The sequence below is a fragment of the Tursiops truncatus genome, chromosome 6, assembly GCF_011762595.2.
Source record: "Tursiops truncatus isolate mTurTru1 chromosome 6, mTurTru1.mat.Y, whole genome shotgun sequence".
In the NCBI taxonomy this organism is placed as follows: Eukaryota; Metazoa; Chordata; class Mammalia; order Artiodactyla; family Delphinidae; genus Tursiops; species Tursiops truncatus.
Genome location: NC_047039.1, coordinates 1,886,384 through 1,908,519, shown reverse-complemented (window position 1 = coordinate 1,908,519; position 22,136 = coordinate 1,886,384). Strand labels below are relative to the sequence as shown.

At 39.8% G+C, this 22,136-nt stretch overlaps 1 protein-coding gene across 4 annotated transcripts in view; it reads left to right on the top strand.

The window, feature by feature from the left end:
* Positions 1–22,136, top strand: part of DDX60 (DExD/H-box helicase 60) — a 124,496-nt gene that overhangs the window by 88,497 nt on the left and 13,863 nt on the right. For 3 of the 4 annotated variants that reach the window (XR_012332330.1, XR_012332327.1, XR_012332329.1), the window contains exons 39-40: positions 19,263–19,405; positions 21,310–21,459. The gene's annotated coding sequence lies outside the window, so the exon portion shown is untranslated. Of the gene's footprint in view, positions 1–19,262; positions 19,410–21,309; positions 21,460–22,136 lie in introns of all 4 variants that reach the window. The other variant, XR_012332328.1, reaches the window with a different exon arrangement.

Below are 22,136 nucleotides of genomic sequence, written 5' to 3'. Positions count from 1 at the left end.
CATTCCCACCATAATTTATTCCCATCTTCTTCCCAAGAGAGGGAAAATCATATTTGCAATGGGCCTATAAAGGGTTTTCTGGAAGAGCCATTTATCAAAAATTTTTATTTTGAGAAAATTGTAGATGTTTATGGTATTATAAGAAATAATAAACCTATGCATGTATGGTCAACTAATTTACAACAGAGGAGGGAAGAATATGCAACATGGAAGGACAGTCTCTTCAATAAATGGTGCTTGGAAAACTGGACCACTATCCTGCACTACACATCAAAATTAAAATGGATTAAAGACTTGAACATAAATCCTGAAACCATAAAACCCCTTGAAGAAAACATTGGGGTAAGCTCCGTGACACAGGTTTTGGTAATGATATGTTGAATCTGACATTAAAAGCAAAAGCAAAAAAAGGAAAATCAACAAGTGGGATTATGTCAAACTAAAAAGCTTCTGCACAGCAAAGGCAGCCATCAACAGAATTAAAAGGCAACTTACTGAATGGGAGTAAATATTTGCAGATCATATATCTGATAAGAGGTTAATATCAAAAATATGTAAAGAACTCACACAAAAACCCCCAAGTACTTGATTGAAAAATGGGCAGAGGGTCTGAATAGACATTTTCACAAAGAAGACAGACAAACAGCCAAAAAACACATGAAAGCATGCTTAACATCCCTAATCATCAGGGAAATCTGAATCAAAACCTCAATGAGATATCATCTCACACCTGTCAGAATGGCCATCATCAAAAAGACGAGATAAGAAGTATTGGTGAGAATGTGGAGAAAAGGGAACCCTTATGCACTGTTGTTAGTGGGATTGGAAATTGGTGCTGCCACTGTGGAAAACAGTACAAAGATTCCTCAAAAAATTAAAGTTACAGCTACCATATGATCCAGCAATCCCACTTGTGAGTGTTTATCTGAAAGACATGGAAATGCTAACTCAAAGATGTATGCACCCCCATCTTCAATGAAGCATTATTGACGATAGCCAAGACATAAAACAACTAGTGTACATTGATGGCCGAATAGATTAAAAATTATATATATATATATACATTATATATATGTATAAATATGTATATATATAAAATCAGCCAAAAAAAAGAGTGAAACCTTGCCATCTATGACAACATAGATGGACCTTGAGGGCATTATGCTAAGTGACCTAAATCAGACAGAGAAAGACAAAGACTATATGATCTCTTATGTGGAATCTAATAAAACAAAAAAACTGAACTCATAGATGTAGAGAAGAGATTGGTAGTTGTCAGAGGTGGGAGGTGAGGAGTGAGCAAAACAGGTGAAGGGGGTCCAAAGAACAAACTTTCAGTTATAAAATAAGTCATGTGGTGTAATGTATGGCATGGTGAATCTAGGTAATAATACTGTATTGTCTACCGTTGTCCCATGGCATCTGTGGAGGACTGGTTCCAGGACCCTCTGCAGATACCAAAATCCTCGATGCTCAAGCGCCATAGTGGGTCCTTTGTATCCACAGACTCTGCGTCAGCAGATTCAGCCACGTGTGGATAGTAATCATGGCGCACGATCCATGGTTGGTTGAACCTGTGGACACAGCGATGAGAATTCAGAGGGCCGACTCTGTATTTATTGAAAAAAAATCTAAGTATAAGTGGACCCGTGCATTTCAAACCCGTGTTGTTCAAGGATCAACTGTATTTGAAAGTTGCTGAGAGTTAATCTGAAAAGTTTCTATCACCAAAACAATGTGTAATGATGTTTGGTGATGGATGTTACCTAGACAATGCGGTGATCATTTCACAATATATACAAGTATTGAATCATTATGTTGTGTACCTGAAGCTAACATAATGTTATATGTAAATTATGTATCAAATACAAATGATAATGAAACAAAATAATACAGGGTGATCCCATATAGACTTGACCCAGTTTCCTAAATGGTAGATGCTTGCATCGGTATAGTATCAGAACCAGGTACAGTTCTGATTGGTACAGTATCAGAACCAGGAAATGGATACAAATGTAATCCATTATTCTTATTTCATCAGTTTTACGTGCACGCATTTGTATGTGAGCATCTGGTTCTGTGCAGTGTTACTGCATGTGTAGGTTTGTGCATCCACTACCACAGGCAGGATACAGAACAGTCCATCCCCACAAAGAACCCTCCTCCTGCCCCTTTATAACTACAGCCAGCTCCCCACTGTAACCCCCCTCCCCCTCTCCCCTTCCCACCCGACATCACATCCCTCCCACTGCTACCCACCTTCCCGTCCCTAACCTCTGCCAACCACTAATTACTCTCTATTTCTGTCCTGTTGTCATTTCAAGCCTCATATAAATAGAATCATACAGTATGGAACCTTTGAGATTGGCCTTTTTTCATGCAGCGTAATTCGCTTGAGACAGATCCAAGTTGCTGCATGTTATCCATATTGTGCTATTTCTTATTGCCGAGTACGGTTCCACAGTCTGGATGTACCACAGTTGGTTAACCCCATTCAACCCATTAAATGACACTGGCTTGGTTCCAGGTCTGGGCTCTTGGAAATAAAGCTGCTATTAATGTTCATGCTTCCTCTGTTTCTTGTTCTTCTGTTTCTCTTTTCTTGCCTTCCCGTGAATTCCCTGAAAATTTTTGGATTCCCTGTTGATTTATTTACAGTGTTTTTGAGTATGTCACTTTGTACAGTTTTCTTAGTGGTGGCAACGTGCATCTGTAACTGGTCACAGTCTGCTGGTACGGAGGTCTTACCACCTTACTGCTACGTAGGTCCCTTTACCCTTCCCGCTTTTAAAATATAATTGTATATAAGTATTCTTTCGACGTACATTGAACATCACATCAGATGACATTAACATTTTTACTTCAGCTATCAAATATGAGTTAAGCAGCCCATGAGAAGAATATTCTATGATATTTTTCTCTCTTTTACCCATTTTGATTTTTTTTCTTTTCTGAAGGCTCAAGCTTCCTTTTGTAATCCTTTCTTTTCTGTTAGAGAACTTCCTTTACCCATTCTTGGAGGGTAGGTTTGCTAGTGACGAATTCTGGTCATTTTCCTTGAATGGACAGTTTTTACTTCCTCTTCAATCCTAAAGAATATTTTCACTGGTTATAAAATTTATTTGACAGGTTTTAAAAATTTTCAGTTCTTGAAAAACATTGGGCCGCTTCTGGCCAGCATGGCTTCAGATGAGAAATCCACGGGCACTTGAGTTGGTGTGCGCTGTGGGTTATGTGGTGTTTCTCTCTGTCTGCTTTCAGGATTTTTTCTTTGTCTTTAGTTTTCACAAATTTAGTTAAGATGTTTTCGTTGTATGGTCTTTATTTGGGGTTTATTTAGCTTTTTTACTCTGTAGGTTCATGTCTTTTCCTAAATTTGGGAAGTTTTCAGCCATTATTTCTTTAAAAAATTTTTTAATTGAAGCATAGTTGATTTACAATGTTGTGTTAATTTCTGCTGTACAGCAAAGTGATTCAGTTATACATGTACATACATTCTTTTTCATATTCTTTTCTATTATGCTTTATCACAGGATACTGAATATCGTTCCCTGTGCTCTACAGTAGGACCTTGTTGCTTATCCATCCTATGTGTAATAATTTGCATCTGCTAATCCCACACTCCCACTCCATCCCTCCCCCACTCTCTCCCCCTTGGCAACCACAAGTCTGTTCTCTATGTCTGTGAGTCCGTTTCTGTTTCATAGAGAAGTTCATTTGTGTTGTATTTTAGATTCCACATATGTGATATCATTCGTCTTTCTCTTTCTGACTTATTTCACTTAGTATGATAATCTCTAGGTCCATCCCTGTTGCTGCAAATGGCGTTATTTCATTCTTTTTTATGGCTGAGTAGTAGTCCATTGTATATATGGACCACATCTTTATGCATTTATCTGTTGATGGACATTTAGGTTTTTTCCATGTCTTGGCTGTTGTGAATAGTGCTGCTGTAAACATAAGGGTGTATGTATCTTTTTGAATTAGAATTTTGTCTGGATATAGGCCCAGGAGTGGGATTGCTGGATCATATGTCACCGTTATTTCTTTAAATATCTTTTCAGCCCCACTCTTTTTCCCTCTCCTTCTGAGACTCCAATGGTGTGAGTGTTAGCTTTTCTGTGTAGTGTCACAGGTCCCTGACACTCTTCATTTTCTTTTCAGTCCACTTTCTCTTATTCAGATTGGTGAAGGCTATTGACCTGTCCTCAGGTTCACACACACACACACACACACACACACACACACACACAAACACTCCCTTGCAGTGTACCTTGCAGCTCCCACAAGTCTTCTATTTTCCTTAAGCTTTATATTCTCCATTTCATTCCACAACAGCCCTAAAAGTAGCGTGGCATTTTCTTTGATGGAAAAATATTGGAAGCGGTGAAGACTAAGGAGAGAAGCTAGACTTGATGACGGTGGCAACTTGTGACTCAGAAGCTACGAGGAGAAAAGGTATGAAGTATTTATTATAGGAATCTAGCAAAATACAGAACGATGCCAGCTAAATATATCGTTTGTTAAACTGACTTTTATTTCAACGTCAGTGTTCACTAAATGCACATCCGACTTGCACAAAACCAGCCAGGGCCAGGGAGTGAGCGTGCATTCCTTCCTAGGGTACGAAGCAGCTATGTAGAGCTGTATCAAGAGGGCAGGTCTGCATTCTTTGGTTTCCAGGTTTCTAAGCTACGATAAAGGCTTGTTATCAACTCAGCCTCACAGGGATGTGTGGTGCAAGCACGATCGATCGATCGATCAAGTACGAAGTTAGAGTAGGGTTCATCTTGGCATACCCATGTAAGTAACAAGAGCTAATTTGGTTTTACATCAACTATGTTGATTAGACAGCACTTTTCCTAATAAGCACTCAACCTACTAGGGACTTTTACCATGTGTGATATCCATAGAGATGATAGAGTGAGCCTTCGTTCGATAGGAAGACATAAAACAGGATCAAGAAAGGCTATTAAGAGAAGCAAAAGCTGGCTTTCAGAAAACTCTCGGGCTATGGGAGCCTTGCCCACCTGCCAGGAGACTTCCTGAACAGGGCAGAAATTATGAAATCATAGCAGTCAGTTGAAGAAGTGAAGCTTTCTCTTGTCCCAGTTATGGATTCACGTGAAAAATACAAAATCTAACTTTTCCCAACACGTCCAAACATTTCATTCTTTTAATAAAAATTCAAGACAGAGCAGCCCCGTGTCTCCTAGGTCTTTCTTCTTGGCAACAGCAAGCCCTGGCCGTATCTCAAAAGCAAGAATAGGGACGTTGAGACGTGAGGGATGACACGGCAGTGGATTCTCTGGGTTTCCTCATGCCTCCCATACGTCCAAGCAGCGTGAGGGGGGCCTCATCGCCGCTGTGCTTCCCCACTGTGTCATCAGGGCATCCAGCCTCCCCCAACCTGGCATCAGTGGGCATGAACAAGGCAGTCTGAGGTGGAGCTAATCAGAGCTCTGCTTTTATCTCCTTCCTCTACAGTCTGGCATCAAACTATCTTTGGAGCCATATTGTCTACGCTTTGTCAACATGTTATATCTTTCATGATCTGGCTGAACTAAACGAGTTCACAAAAGGTCCTCCAGTATACGGTTTGTATTTTCCTCTTTTTAAGACCAATTATTTAGCTCTGAGTTTCCCTCCTCTTTATCTATATCTTAGCCATGCTTTAAAGCCCACGTCAAATAGCACTTTTCTGTGTAGCATCCCACCAGATGATCTTTTCCCTTTATGGACCTATTAGGAAGGGGAAAACACAAAAGTACGTCTTGCAATACTGTTTTCCATAGTGTCTGCACTGATTTACTTCCCCACAGACAGTGTGTAACGCTTCCCTCTTCTCCACATCTTTGCCAAGTTATTTCTTGTCTTTTTATGATAGCCATTCTGACAGGTGTGAGGTGATATCTCATTGTGGTTTTGATTTGCATTTCCCTGATGATTAGTGATGTTGAGCATCTTTTCATGTGTCTGTTGGCCATCTGTATGTCTTCTTTGGAAAAATGTCTATTCAGATCCTCTGTCCCCTTTTTAAATCAGATTGTTTGTTCTTTTAATTTTGTGTTGTGTGAGGTTTTTTTTTTTATGTGTTTTGGAATGTACGTATTTTACGTATCCCTTATGGGATATATCATTTGCAAATACAGGCATACCTCTGAGCTATTGAAGGTTCAGTTCCAGACCAATGCAATAAAGTGAATATCAAAGTAAAGCAAGTCACATATTTTTTTGATTTCATAATGAGTAAAAAGTTATGTTTACACTATGCTGTAGTCTCTTAAGTTTGAAATAACATTATGTCTAAAATAACAATGTAAATACCTCAGTTAAAAATACTTTATTGCTAAAAAAATTCTAGCCATGATCTGAGCCTTCAGTGAGTCACACTCTTTCTGCTGGTAGAAGAGTTAAAATATTTTGAGAATTAAGAAAATGTGACACAGAGTCATAAAATGAGCAAATGTAGGAAAAATGGCTATAGACTTGCTGGTTGCCACAAATTTGTAAAAAATGCGAGATCTTCAAAGTGCAACAAAGCAAAGTGCAATAAAACAGGGTCTACCTGTATCTTCTCCTATTCAGTAGGCTGGGTTTTCTGTCTTGTTGATGGTTTCCTTCACTGTGCAAAAGCTTGTAGTTTGATGAAGTCCCGTTTGTTTACTTTTGCTTTTGTTTCCCTTGCCTGAGGAGAGAGACCCAAAGAAAATATTGCTAAGACTGATGTCAGAGAGTGTACTGCCTGTATTTTCTTCTAGGAGTTTTCTGGTTTCAAGTCTTACATTTAAGTCTTTAATCCATTTTGAATGTATTTTTGTATTTGGTGTGAGAAAGTAGTCCATTTTCATTCTTTTGCATGTAGCTGTCCAGTTTTCCCAACGCCATTTATTGGAGAGATTGACTTTGCCCCATTGCATATTCTTGGTTTGTTTGTCAAAGACTGACCATATGAGTACGGGTTTATTTCTGGGCTCTCCATTCTGTGCCATTGATCTATGTGTATACTTTTGCACCTGTAGCATACAGTTTTGGTTACTATAACTTTGTAGTATAGTTTGAAATCAGGGATCATGACCAAGCGAAGCTTAATTTTCCTTTATTTAGATTGTTTTGGCTATTTGGGGTCTTCTGTGGTTCCATACAAATTTTAGAATTGTCTTTTGTAGTTCTGTGAAAAATGCCTTTGACGTTTTTTTGTTTTGTTTTGTAGATTGAATCTCTAGATTACTTTCAATAGCATGGACATTTTAACAATATTAATTCTTCCAATCTTTTAGCATGGTATATCTTTCTATTTATTTGTGTAGTCTTCAGTTTCTTTCATTAGTGTCATAGTTTTCAGGATACAAGTCATTCACCCCCTTGGTTCAGTTTACTCCTAGGTATTTTATTCTTTTTGCAATTATAAATGGGATTGTTTTCTTCATTTAGTTTTCTGAAAATTCATTATTGGTATATAAAAAACAACAGATTTCTGTATATTAACTTTGTACCGTGCAACTTCAGGGAATTCATTTACTAGTTCTAATGACTTTGGTTTGGTTCTGTATATTAATTTTGTACCCTGCAACTGTACTGAATTCATTTACTAGTTGTAATGGTTTTTGGTGGGGTCTTTAGGGTTTTCTATATAGTATTATGTCATCTGCAATTAGTGAGTTGTACTTGTTACTTTCCAATTTGAATGACTTTTATCTCCTAGACTGTGTTAAATAAAAGTGACAAGCGTGAGCCTCTTTGTCTTGTTCCTGATCTTAGAGGAAAAGCTTTTAGCTTGTCACTCTTACGATGTTAGCTGTAGGTTTGTCATATGTGGCCTTTATTATGTTGTGGTATATCCCCTCTTTACCCACTTTGTGGGAGCTTATGTCACAATGGATTTTGAATTTTGCCAGATGCTTTTTCTGCATCTATTGAGCTGATCATATGATTTTTTCCCCAGTGGCTCCAAATTGATGTGTTCCTTTATTTAATCATTGCAGCTTCAAACATTTTTTAACATTTGTATGATTTCTCCACCTCCCCCAACCCAATCTAGAGTGATATTTAATCCTTTGCATTCTTCAAGCTCTCACAACTGCCGTTAAAATTCACTAATATAAAGCATTGACCACAGCTGACAGCTTGGCTAAAAATGGGCATCTTTCATCATATTGGTGCTCTTCTGAAGACTGAGTTAGCCAGGAACTCTTTACCTTTAATTTGAAAGTAAAATGCACTTTGAAAATAGGCGGTGTGATTTGTTCAGTCAGAGCGTTATGTAGTTACTTTCGCTTGAGATGATCATATGGTTTCTGTCCTTGTTCTGTTAATGTGGTTTATCACATTGATTGACGTGTGGATATTGAACCATCCTTGCATCCGTGGGATAAATTCCACTTGATCTTGGTGTGCAGTCCTTTTATTGAATTGTATTTAGTTTGCTAGCATTTTGTTGAGGATTTTTTATCTCTGTTCATCAAGGATATTGGTCTGAAATTTTCTTGTGGTTTCTTTGTCTGGTTTTGGTAACTGGATGGTGGTGGCTTTGTGGAATGTGTTCAGGTGTTCCTTCCTCTTCAGTTGTTTCGGAAAAGTTTGAGAATGATAGGTGTTAATACATTTTGGGGTGTTTGGTAGCATTTACCTGTGAAGCTATCTGGTCCTGAACTTTTGTTTGTTGGGAGTATTTTTATTACCAATTCAATTTCATAACTGATAATCAGTCTGTTCGTGTTTTCTACTTCTTCCTGATTCAGTCTTGGGAGATTGTATGTTTCTAGGAATTTATTCTTTTCGTCTAGGTTATCCATTTTATTGGCATATAATTGTTCATAGTAATCGCTTGTGATCCTTTGTATTTCTGTGGTATTGCTAACTTCTCTTTTGTTTTTGATTTTTATCAGCTGAAAAATCTGTTGATAATCTTATGGGGGTTCCCTTGGAACAAGTTGTCTCTCTCTTTCTGCTTTTAATATTCTCTCCTTTGCTTTAACTTTTGATATTTTAATTACAGTATGTCTTGGTGTAGATCTCTTTAGGTTCTTTTTGTTTGGGACTCTGTGCTTCTTGGACTTGGATGTCTGCTACCGTATCTTCCAGATTGCTGATATATTCTTCTGCATCCTCTAATCTGCTGTTGATTCCTTCTAGTGTATTTTTCATTCCAGTAACTGTATTCTTCAGTTCCTTGTTTTCTCTTTTATATTTTCTATCTCTTTGTTTAATTTCTTACTGATTTTATTTATTTTTCTCCCAAGTTCAGTGAGCATTTTTTGTGACTATTACTTTGAACTCTTCATCTGGTAAATTGCTTATATCCATTTCATTTAGTGATTTTCCTGGGGTTTTGTCTTGTTCTCTCATTTAGAAGGTATTCCTTGTCTCCTCATTTTGCGTAACTCTCTGTGTTAATTTCAGTGATTAGGCATATCAGCTACATCTCTCACTCCTGAGAGAGTTGCCTTGTATAGAAGGTGTCCTATGGGGTCCTTTGGCTCAATGCCCCCTGGTCCCCAAAGCCAGGTGCTCCTGAGGTACCTTCTTTGTGGGCTGTGTGTGCCCTCCCATTGTGGCTGTGGATGCACCAGTGGGCAGGGCTGGCCCCTAGCTCATCTGGCTGGTTGTCCCGACCATGACTGCTGTGGGTGTGCCGGTGTGCGGGGCCAGCCCTCTCTGGTGGGATCTGCTCTGGGGGGCATTGGTGCTGGCCAGGGCTGCCTGTCAGTTGAGTGGGGTAGGAGCTGCTTTGGAGAGGTGGGTTGGGTGGGGCGGGTCCTCAGGGGAACACCAGGGCAGGGCGCATGGTGTTAGGTAGGTTGATTGAGAGTGATAGAAACGGCCCCACCAGCACCGGGCCTGCTAGTTAGAAGGAGAGTAAAAAAAAGGTCTCCAGCCAGTACTTCTGTCCTTGGAGAAAGTTTCCCCAGGTCCTTGCCTGCCTCGCATCCACCCTAATATTAGTCAATGAATCTACTTCAAGAGTGGAGTCTCAGTTCCCCACAGCCCCCCAGCCTTCCCGGATAGAAGCCCCACTGATTTTCCAAGCCAGACGCTCTGGGGGCTTGTCCTCCTGGTGCTGGTCAGACCCGTTGCTCCTCAGGAGAACGTTGCGGTTGTGATACCCTCCTGCTTGTGGGTCACTTACTTGGGGCTGTGGGTTCTGACTGGACTGCATCTCTGCCCCTCCTTCCCGTCTCCGTGTGGCCCTTCTTCATATCCTCAGTCATAGAAAACCTGTCCTGCTGGTTTTCAGGTTGTCCTCAGAGAGTTGTTCTACGGGTACTTGTGGTTTTGGTGTGCCCGTTGGGGGAGTGGGGCTCAGGGTCTTCCAACTCTGCTCTCCTGATCTGGACTCTAGTCTCTAATAAGTTATTTTTTAATTCTATAAACAACTTTGAAAAGTAGTTATCCTTTTTTTTTTTAAATTTATTTTATTTATTTATTTTTGGCTGCTTTGGGTCTTTGCTGCTGTGTGCAGGCTTTCTCTAGTTGCAGCGAGCGGGGGCTACTCTTCGTTGCGGTGCGCGGGCTTCTCATTGCGGTGGCTTCTCTTGTTGCAGAGCACGGGCTCTAGGCGCGCAGGCTCAGTAGTTGTGGCTTGAGGACTGTAGAGCACAGGCTCAGTAGTTGTGGTGCACAGGCTTAGTTGCTCCGCGGCATGTGGGATCTTCCCGGAGCAGGGATGGAACCTGTGACCCCTGCATTGGCAGGCGGATTCTCAACCACTGTGCCACCAGGGAAGCCCTGAAAAGTAGTTATTCTTACCAGCTGTGTTTTAAGATGAGAAAACTGAGGCTCAGAAGAACTCACAAGCCGTGGTGTGAACATAGATCTGTCTGGCTCCAAGTCTCCTTTTCCTTTGATTACAAAACACTGACTCACATACAGGGTATTATTTTGTTATTGAATTCCTGCAAAGGGAAAGACATTTTTCCAATTTGGGGGCTGAAGAAGCAAGTTAGAGACATTTGAGGTCTTCACAGAGTTAGGAAATTGCCAAGAAAAGATGTGAACTTATTTTGGAAGGGTTTTATAAACTATTTTTTTCTTTATACCTTGCTGGATAAGGTTTGCTATTATTTTATTTAGGATTTTGTTTAGGATTTTTCTTTCAGATATTTTGTTTAGGATTTTTATTTCTATATAAACTAATGACACAGACCTGAAATTTTCCTTTCCTATGTTTGATTTTTTTTGATTGAAAAGTTTATTTTAGACTCAAAATAAATTGGGGAACATTCTTTCTTTTTTATTTATCTTCTATTTATGAACTGTTTGATGGGATTGGAATAATATGTTCCTTGAATGATGCTTTTTATTCTTTTAATTGGAGAAGAGGATTGGGGTAAATTTTAAATGTTCGTTTATCGGTCTGTTAAAGTTTTCTTTTCTTAATAAATTTATTTATTTTATTTATTTTTGGCTGCATTGGGTCTTTGTTGCTGTGCGTGGGCTTTCTCTAGCTGTGGCGAGTCGGGGCTACTCTTCATTTCAGTACGTGGGCTTCTCATTGCAGTGGCTTCTCTTGTTGTGGAGCATGGGCTGTACATGCGCGGGCTTCAGTAGTTGTGGCACGTGGGCTCAGTAGTTGTGGCGCACAGGCTCTAGAGTGCAGGCTCAGTAGTTGTGGCTCACGGGCTTTGTTGCTCCATGGCATGTGGGATCTTCCTGGACCAGGGCTTGAACCCGTGTCCCCTGCATTGGCAGGTGGATTCTTAACCACTGCACCACCAGGGAAACCCTAAAGTTTTCTATTTCTTATTTAGCTTGGCATATCATACGAAAATTTCCACTTTATCTAAATGTTCAAATTTCTTATGATATACCTGTTGATAGTACTTTTTCTAATTTGTAAAATTACCCTAAAGTTTTCTATTTCTTATTTAGCTTGGCATATCATACGAAAATTTCCACTTTATCTAAATATTCAAATTTCTTATGATATACCTGTTGATAGTACTTTTTCTAATTTGTAAAATTGCTGCCATTTTTGTAGTTCTGATCCCCCTTTTATTCCTAAAATTATTTATTTTTGTTATCTTTTTTTTCCTGAGAAATGATGACAAACTGTGTTGATTTTATTATTTTCAAATAATTAGTTTTGGCTTTATCAATCCTTCGTTTTTACATGTCACTAAAATGTTAATCTTGATAATTTCTTTCTGTCACTTTCTTTTTTTTTTTTTGGTGGTACGCGGGGCCTCTCACTGTTGTGGCCTCTCCCACTGCGGAGCACAGGCTCTGGACACGCAGGCCCAGCGGCCATGGCTCACGGGCCCAGCCGCTCCGCGGCACGTGGGATCCTCCCAGACCGGGGCACGAACCCGTGTCCCCTGCATCGGCAGGCAGACTCTCAACCACCGTGCCACCAGGGAAGCCCTATCACTTTCTTTAAAAATGTTCTCCTTTTAACTTCTTTAGCTAAGTTTCATGCTTAGCTCACTAACTTTTATTCTAACTTCTTTTCTAATATAAGCACTTAATGATATAAATTTCTGTCTATTCACAATTTTAGAGGCATTCAGTACATTTTTATGAATATTTTTGGTGTTATTTAAATTCAAGTATTAAAAAAATTTCCATTAATTCTTTTTGCCCTGCAAAATTAATTAGAAGTGCTCTTATTAACTTGCATATGTAAGACATTTTGTTTTATTTTTCTTATTTATCTTCCATTATTGATTATGTGGTTAGGGAACATAGTGTCTAAGACACTCTGAATTTTGTAGACTTACTTTGTTATTAAAGATATTTCAAACATGTTCCTTATTTACTTGAGCAGAATGTATTCTATATTAGGAGTCATAGCAATCAGAGGAAGGCTTTTTTAAAAATTTTTATTGGAATATAGTTGATTTGCAATGTCGTGTTAGTGTCAGGTATACAGCAAAGTGAATGAGTTATACATATACGTATATCCACTCTTTTTTAGATTCTTTTCCCATATCGGTCATTACAGAGTATTGAGTAGAGTTCCCTGTGCTGTACAGCAGGTCCATATTAGTTATCTATTTTATATAGAGCAAGAGAAAGGTTTTTAATTAATATCCTCATTGTTCAAATTTTCCCTGACCTCCTTGATACCTGTAACATGAAAAATAGGAAGAAATATGCTTAGGTCAGTGGTGTAGTATTTCTCTGTCCCATTAAAACCTTGAGGGAGGTTCGTTGGACTTGTTCTCTGCATTTTGTTACTGAACAGAAACTCTCCACTGTGAGGTTTTATGCTCCATCGGACCGGCAGGTTATTTTTGAGCACATACGACGTTTTCAGTTCTAGTCCACACTGATCAGGACTTTTGAGTTGATGAAGAAGAATTCTCAGTGGATCTCAAGGCTCCAATTAATTGTCCCAAGATGTCAGGTGTCCTTGCTGTAATTCTTGTAGACTTTACAAGGTGGAGAGCAGAAGGAGGTGGAGGAAGAAGGTACGTGTAGTGTGCGGGGTGGCTGGGAGAGTCCTGGGAGAGGCTGGTAGGGGCGTGTGCAGACTGCAGCTGGCCCGAGGCAGGTGTGTGCACACACTTGACCTTTGCCTTCAGTGTCCTATAAATGCACTTTCACAGAGGGTGTGGCCGAGGAAATGGGAAGAAGCAGAGAAGCTGTGATACCCTGCTTGCTCTTCCTAAGGCAGGAGACTTGGCTGGTGTAGAGAGGGCACTGCCAGGGCCTCGGTCGGAGCAGCAGTGCGCTCTGTTCCAGGTCTTCCCAGGGCCTCCCAGGACACCTGACCCCATCCTGCAGCAGCTGCCGGCTGTTGGGTGTGAGGAGGGAACCACAGATCACAGGTAGGAGGGGGTTTGGTGCCTCGTTTACAGATGAGGCGGTGAGAAAAGTGAGCGCATGTGTTTGGGGATTGTTTAAGGAAAGAAGTGACTGCTAATAGCTGAGATAAACTTGAAGGTTAGACTCGGGGTGGCAGAATGGTGCTGCTTTCGGTCCCAAGACTAAGTCACTTATTTGAAAATAAATTAAGTCCACATGTCCCCTTTGGATTGAATTCATATTTTTTAAACATAGTAAGACTTGGTACCAGCTTGATTATTTTAAAAAACGTGATACACAATTTTGCATTAAGTTTATAGCTTAATGTAACTGACAGACATGGGAAAGACACACGTGTTTGTGTGAGTGTGTGTGTACATGTGTGTATATGTGTGTGTATCTGTACGTGTGTGTGTTTGTATCAATGAGGAGCTTGGCAGGATTGATAGAGAAATAATGGCATTAACAAGTGAGAAATCTACCTTAAATGGTGGTTTGTAAACTTGGATTTAAAAATACTGTCAGCATAGTTTTCTTGACTGTATTTCTATGTTTAATAGCTAAGAATTACCTTTTACTTTAGGGTAGGGGGTGATTTGTGACTCAGCTAAATTGGGGTTCTCTGCACAGCGAAGTGTACTTGCAACATTTCAGTGAAACTGGAAATCAAGGGCAAAGTCAGTTCTTGTCTGTAGTTGTTCTCCAAGTCCAACTGTGCGGCTCCCTGGAGCAGCTGCGTAGCTGCCTGTGACCTCAGCAGCGCTGTTAGCCTCCTGGGAAAGACGGGGCGTGCCATCAGACAGACTCACTGCTTCAGCTTACTCGCAAGCTTTTACAAAACCTCTCCGATCCTCTGATGACTCGTCTCTAAAATGAGAGATAATAACTCCAACAATATGAAATTATTCAGAGGGCTATGGGAGAATGTCTGGAAAAGACTTTTCAAAGAAAGTCCTTTTATATTAAAAATACTGATCTATTGTGTGGTAGAATGTAACATTTATATGCATTTTTACTAAAAAAGGTAAAGTTAGAGGTTTCCCCAGATCCTGTGCTGTTGGGTATTTCAGGGGAAGCATGTGAGAAAAAAAATGTCATTTGTGCTCATCATTAAGACAAGCATGATTGTCTAGGAGGATGTGCTTGCAGCTGTTTCTTGGTACAATTGGCCGGTGGGCTTAATCAAATAATGTTGACACGTATTCTGTCTGGGGACCAGGGAAGACCCTGATGCTCTCTGAGCAGCACACCTGGGGCGAGTCCAGGGTGGGGCTACATTGCTCAGAACTGCTGCCGCCCTGTTTCTCCAGAATGCTCCTACCCGGTCTTTATCTGACAAACCCCTTCGAGCTCAAGCTGAAGCATCCTCTCCCCTGAGAAGCCTTATTCACTTCTCCCGGGCACTACCCTCTGGTGTTCTGCTCTAAATACTTCATTTACCAGCTGCAGTGCAGCCCTCATCATGTCATTTCTTAGTCTGCGAACTTGTCTCTCACTTTCTCTAGACTGGGTTCTTCTAGACGCTAGCGGCCTTGAGAATATTGCCTAGAATAATATCTAATATTATATTAAATGCCCAATAAAAGATGATTGAGTGGATGAATGAATGAATGAATGAACATTCATCAGAGTGAAATTATATTTATGGGCAATTGCATTTGCTGAAAAAAGCCAGAAACAGGAAGGGTTGGAAATGCGGCAGAGTGGTCAACACTTTTACTTCTTCTCACAGTATATTTATGCTTTCATGCTTTGTGGGGGAAATATATTTTTACTGCTATTTTAAAGAAAAGGAAACTGCAGCCCAGAGAGAGCAAATGATTGCCCACTTACTGCATTGGCAGTATCACAGTGATGCATTTTGATGATGTTAAAAAACAAAATTCAGCTGAGTAGATCTGAAGGTCTAATTGGCTGTATTCAAAGACTCATGAGTCAGGTACCATCCCATCCAGCAAGTAGAAAGGAGCTCCAAGGAGCTGTGCAAAATGGAAGGTTTTTATAGACGTAAAGGGGCGAGATAAGAGAAGAGCAGATGACCTTATCTTTCTTTGGGCGATGGAAGGGGTCTATCAGATGGATTGCCTCACCACTGCTGACCAGGAAATTCCAGACTGACTGGTTTTAGACGACGATTGAGGTACAATAAGTCCCCTACGTATGAACGAGTTCCGTTCCGAGAGCACATTCGTAAGTCCAATTTGTTGATAAGTCCAACAAAGTTAGCCTAGGTACCCGACTAACACAGTCGGCTGTATAGTACTGTACTGTAATAGGTTTATAATACTTTTCACACAAATAATACATAAAAAACAAACAAAAAATAAAGAAAACATTTAAAATCTTACAGTACAGTACCTTGAAAAGTACAGTAGTCTAGTACAACAGCTGGCATCCAGGGGCTGACATCGAGGGAACAGGCAAGAAGAGTTACTGACTGGAGGAGGGAGAGGAGGTGGGAGATGGCAGAGCTGAAGGATCGTCAGCAATAGGGGACGGAGGGCAAGCTGCAATTTCACTCAACGCCTGACGCTGATGGCACAGGCTCTGGTTCCTTGCTGGATTCAATTCTATCCACCCTCTTAAAAAAATGATCCAGTGATGTCTGGGTAGTACTGTACCAGCTACATCACTGCTGCTTTTACGCTTGCTTCCGGACATCCTGGGCTTGAAACAAAGATACTGTACTACTGTGTTCTATACAGTCCTGTACAGTAAAGTACGTGAAAGCACAACCACTTGTACGGGATGCATGCACGTGACAATGTATGCCAGACACGTGTACTAACTTACGTGATTGGATATGCAAGCGCACGTTCGCATCTTTGAAAGTTTGCAGCTTGAAGGTTCGTATGTAAGGGACTTACTGTGTATTTGAAACGAGAAGACATGAATGTTCAGTTTAACGGTAATTTGAAAATTTTGTTCTGGGAATTTTACTCATTGCAAGAGATAAAAATATGATAGTAGCATTGGATAAGTGAGCAGAGCGAGCAGGGAGCAGGGTAGAGTGATGTAAACCTGGATTCCATCCCAGCCCTGCTACTTAGCACGTAGGTGGCCGTAATCAAATTTCTTTATCTGTCAACTGGGCATCATACCAGTACCTACTTCAAAGGATTGCTGTGAGGATTGAATTAATGAATATGTGCAGTGGGCTTAGAGCAGTGCTTAGCATATAGGAAACAATACGTGTTAGATCTTACTTTCATAATTGTCATTATTTACGGACAAAATGACTGGCCCCTGAAAAAGACAAAAGAATCAGCAGAAAAATAAGTATTCAGATGCAGAATAGATTTAATGAAATGTATAGCTTTCCCATACACTAAAGTGATGAAGAAAATAAAGTGTGATGTAATCTCCCCAATAGTAGAAAATGGGAATTAACAAGGTACTGCAGTTCACTTGTTAATCTGGCAAAGATTACAACCAACGGTTATGTTGATAAGATTGTACTTAGATGGATCCTTTACCAATATTCTTTACTATAGTATTTATACTATAAATTTATACTTAGAACTATATTTCCATCCAAGCTTTTAAAAATATCGTGGCCCTGTGTCTCCCAGACTTGGTATCCTGTACTTGGGCTTTAACTAGTTACACATTCCCCTGGTAATTCTGAAGGACCTTCCCAAGGACTTTGCCGCTATGGTAGAGGAACACAATGACAGAATTCAAAAGAATTCTGCTTCCTTCCTCCCAACAATTTCTAAGCTGGCTGACATGAGAAAAGAATACCAACTGCCTCTCTCAGAAATTGGTAAGGTTGAGAACGTCCACGAACAGACTGTGTAGTCAATAGCGGAAAATAGATGTCAATATTTTGAGATATTCAATAAAATTAAACTTTAGAATATAAGGAGAAAACCTTTGCAAAAAGAACGCTTAGGAAGCGAACATAATCCTTCAGATCTATGCTGTGCAAAAGTTATACTGAAATACATTATTTGGATTTAGCTAAGCCACCATGGATTTGATTTGACACTAAATGCTTAAAGTATTTTTACATTTTCTAGTGTCATTATAAGCTAACAGACCATGCAATTGTCTAAATTTAGTCCAGACTCTCCCCTTTCCTCTTGATGCTATTTGTCTTTTGGTCAATATTGATGCTCTTCACTAGTTAAGCTTTCAAATCTGAATAACTTTGGAAATATAAGAAAAGGACTATTGGCATATTTATGGGGTTCATCAGTATGTTAGTACTTTCTTGAGTACTACGGGGGGGGGGGCAACAAGGAAGTTGAGGCATTGCCCGTGCCTTTGAGGAAAGGACAGAGTAAAGGAAAAGGACATGACAAAAATATAAAGAAAATGCACTAATCTGTGCCAGATGAAGTAAAGGCTTTGGAAGCAGAGAATACACTCACCGCCCCAGGATGAAAAAAGAAGAGGAGAGACGCCTAAGAGGAAAGGGAGAAGGGGTGGAATTCTCTCCCTCACCTCCAGAAGAAGCAAGGAGGAAAAAATGGAGCAATAAGGGCTGCTTGGGTTTATTCATATTTCTGGATAGATTATTACACTGGAATGTGGAAGGCTTATGAGGAAGAGAGAGAAAAGGGTCGGTTCATTCAATCGTGGAATACGAAATTAGCTAGCAATGAGTCAACTTCATAGGAAAGAATTGATGTGCTTCCAGGAAATTGCCTACATTTGGGACTTAGAGGGGTGAATACATTTATCTTTTTTTGTTTTTCTCTGGGCCAATGTGTGTAGGCATAATAATGCCTCCTCCCCACGAAGCGGTCTGGGTCCTGATCCTGGGACCCTGTGAGCATGTGATGTAGCCAAAAGATAGTCTCTGTGATGCTGTTAGAGAACAAGTTGAGAGGAAGGAGGGGATGCAGGGGGGGTACAGACACAGGGAGACCACGTGAGCTGTGGCAGTAGCTTCTCCTCCCAAGTTCAACCAGAGCCCGTGGAGAGGGAGGTAGGAGTTTCCTCCCTTCTGCTGGGATACGAAGGGGAGAGATAGCCTAAGTGGGCAGCGATGCCAATTTTAACTCTGTTATGGGAAATCTTGCAGTTTTTGTAGCTCCATAGCATTTTTTTTTAATTATTGAAATACAGCGATTTACAATGTTGTGTTAGCACCTTAAAAGCAATTAACTGATAATGAAATACGTTTTAAAGGACAGGCGGATGGTGCCTGAGATCCTCAGATCACTAGGGTCCAATGAAGTGCGTTTTCTGTTTTGTAAATGGTGTTCATCCCTTTTCTGGGTGATAGACACAGAGTTACCCCACTGGACCAGTCGATGAGGACAAATAACAGCACCTCTAACAGATGCCAGAATGAGTTTAGTTTAAGAAGAATGCCTTCCCAGTGATGGTCCGGCAGTATAATTCTTAAATTTTCATCTTAAATATTTTCCTTTCTAAAAATCTTTAATCATTTGCTTAGTTATAATGGTATAAACAAGTCTGATTTGTTTTAAATAATTCGTGTTGAACAGGAGAACAATTTTCAATTCACTTCTTTGATTTTCCACTTCGTTTCTTACTAGACTTTTCAGGTCAAGAATGTGTGGACTCGGAGCTGGTCTGTCGTCTGATGCCCGGGGCAGACGGCAGGATGGCAGTCTCCCCGTTTGTCTGGCTGTCCAACGTAACCAATCAAGATCTGTTTGACATCATTGTGGTGAAAGATGTACGTGAGTGTATGGGTGCAGCTTTCTTTTATCTTGTTTGTTCATTTAAGAGAAATAATTTTTACACGATGATAGTAGCAGGAAAGTGTCCACTCTACCAAAGCCATGTTACTCGTATTCCAGAATAAGAATTCCAGCTTTTCACTGAAGTGGAAGAACAAGTCTTTTTTAAAAATACCTGAGTGGTTTTAAAATAGAAAATTAAATTAGGTAAGGAAGAGAATGTTACATTCTCAGTTAATCATCATGTACGGATTATGCCTTACTGTGGGGATCATTACGCCAGAGGCCCTGGCTGCTCACCTGTGGACCAGAGACCAGCACCACTAGCATCATTAGCATTACCTGCTGGAGATGCCATCCTATAACCACTGAGTTCCGACGCACATCAACATCGGGCACCCCTGTGATAGGCAGTTTGTGTTTGTCCTTATTTTTGTGATCCTTGCACCTAAAGAAGAAGGTGTGTGATATACAGAGTAGAAACAACAAATATATAATGCACACTTTAATTCTTAAGATGAATACATGAGCCACTGTTTCCTGTCACGTGTGATTGGGGGTAATGAGTCTGCCGGCCAGTCCTGCCTGGGGCCCTGGTGACTTATCCACAGCGTGTGGAGGGGCAATACATTCCTATTTTAATTTTGGATGGAAGGTTCTAGGAAATATTTCCTCGATCTTTTTCTTTTAATTGAAGTATAGTTGATTTACAATGTTGTGTTAATTACTGCTGTACAGCAAAGTGATTCAGTTATACATAGATATGCATCCTTTTTTTATATATTCTTTTCCATTATGGTTTATCATAGGCTACTGAATAGAGTTCTCTGGGCTATATAGTAGGACCTTGTTGTTTATCCATTCTATATATAAAAACTTATATCTACAACCCCAAACTCCCAATCTATCCCTCCTCCACCCCCCTCCCCCTTGGCAACCATAAGTCTGTTCTCTATGTCCGTGCTTCTGTTTCTGTTTCATAGATAGGTTCATTTTTGTCGTACTTTAGATTCCACACATAAGTGATATCATATGGTATTTGTCTTTCTCTGTCTGACTTACTTAGTGTGATAATCTCCAAGTCCATCCATGTTGCTGCAAATGGCATTATTTCATTATTTTTTATGGCTGAGTAATATTCCACTGTCTATATATAAAACTTCTTCTTTATCCATTCATCAGTCATGGACGCTTAGGTTGCTTCCATGTCTTGGCTATTGTGACTAGTGCTGCTATGAACGTAAGGGTGCATGTACCTTTTCAAATTAGAGTTTTGTCTAGAATGGGATTGTGGGATCATATGGTAGCTCTATTTTTAGTTTTCTGAGGAACCTCCATACTCCTCTCCATAGTGGCTTCACCATCTTCCCACCAACAGTGTAGGAGGGTTTGATGGGCAGTACGTTCTAAATGACTGTGAGGACATCATTGGCCAAAGTCATTTAATTATATTCTGAATGGCAGTTTAAGAAAAAATAGATGTATATGGAAAGGGGAATGCTATTCCTGTTATATGTAGCTGATACAATGTAAGTTTGTAAAGCCATGAATACTTTTTCAGGAAAAATAGATTCAAAAAATTTTTGTAGTATAATTCCGGGATGATAAAAGTGACTGTGACTTCACATTTCTAGTAAATTAGAGACATTATTTCTATGATTTCAAAGAGTCAATATTTTGAGTATTGATTTTTTTAAACTGATTTTATTTGGTCATTTATATTAAAGTGGAGAAAACCTTAATACACTGTTTGCATGTTTGACAGTACTTCATTTGAATATAATGAGTCATTGTTTTAGTGAGCTAGTTGTAAAGAACCAGAATGATCACATTTTATAGCAGACTAAGGCATATCTCAAAAGAAAGACACTAACGATCTAAAATCTCTGCATACCCTCAGGCTATGTTACAAACGATTCATGTGGATGCAAAAAATATTCCTCTCCTTTGCTTGAATAAATATGATAGGAGTAGAAGGGGATGCCCTTTGAACAGTTACGTATTGAACTTCAACAAACAGCTCCCAGTCGGCACTGACCAAGGATAACTGGTATGACCTTTTCTGTTTTAACATTCTTTATAGACAGGCGTGTGTGTTTGTGTAATGAATGCTGTTGCATTATGACTTATGAGAATAATTTCAAGATGCAATAATTTGGGTGATTAAGGTGCAATTTATTTCAAACAGTTTAAAAAACACCTTTTCAAATTATGATTGTGGTGAAGCTCACGTATCATAAAATCGACCATTTGAAAGTGAAGAGTTCAGGGACATTTGATGCGTTCATAATGAACAACCACCGCCTCTATCCAGGTGTTAAACATTGTCATTGACCCAAGGGGAAAGTCTGGACCCCTGAAGCAGTGACTCCCCTCCCCTCCCTCAACTCTGGCACCTACTGTTCTGTGTCTATCTGTTCTCCATCTTGTGGATTTAACTAGTCTGGGTGATTAATGAATGGACTCATACAATTATGTGACTTTCTGTGTCTGACTTCTTTCACTAGGATATTTCGAGGTTCGCCCATGTTGGAGTGATAGCAGTACTTGACTCCTTTTTATAGCTGGTTGTTATTGCATTGTTTGTATATATACAATTTGTTTATCCAATGAATGAACATTTGGTTGCTTCAACTTTTGGCTCCTGTGAATAGTGCTGCAGTGAACAAGCATGCACGTGTATTTGTTTCAGTGCCTGTTTTCATTTATTTTGTGTATAAACCTAGG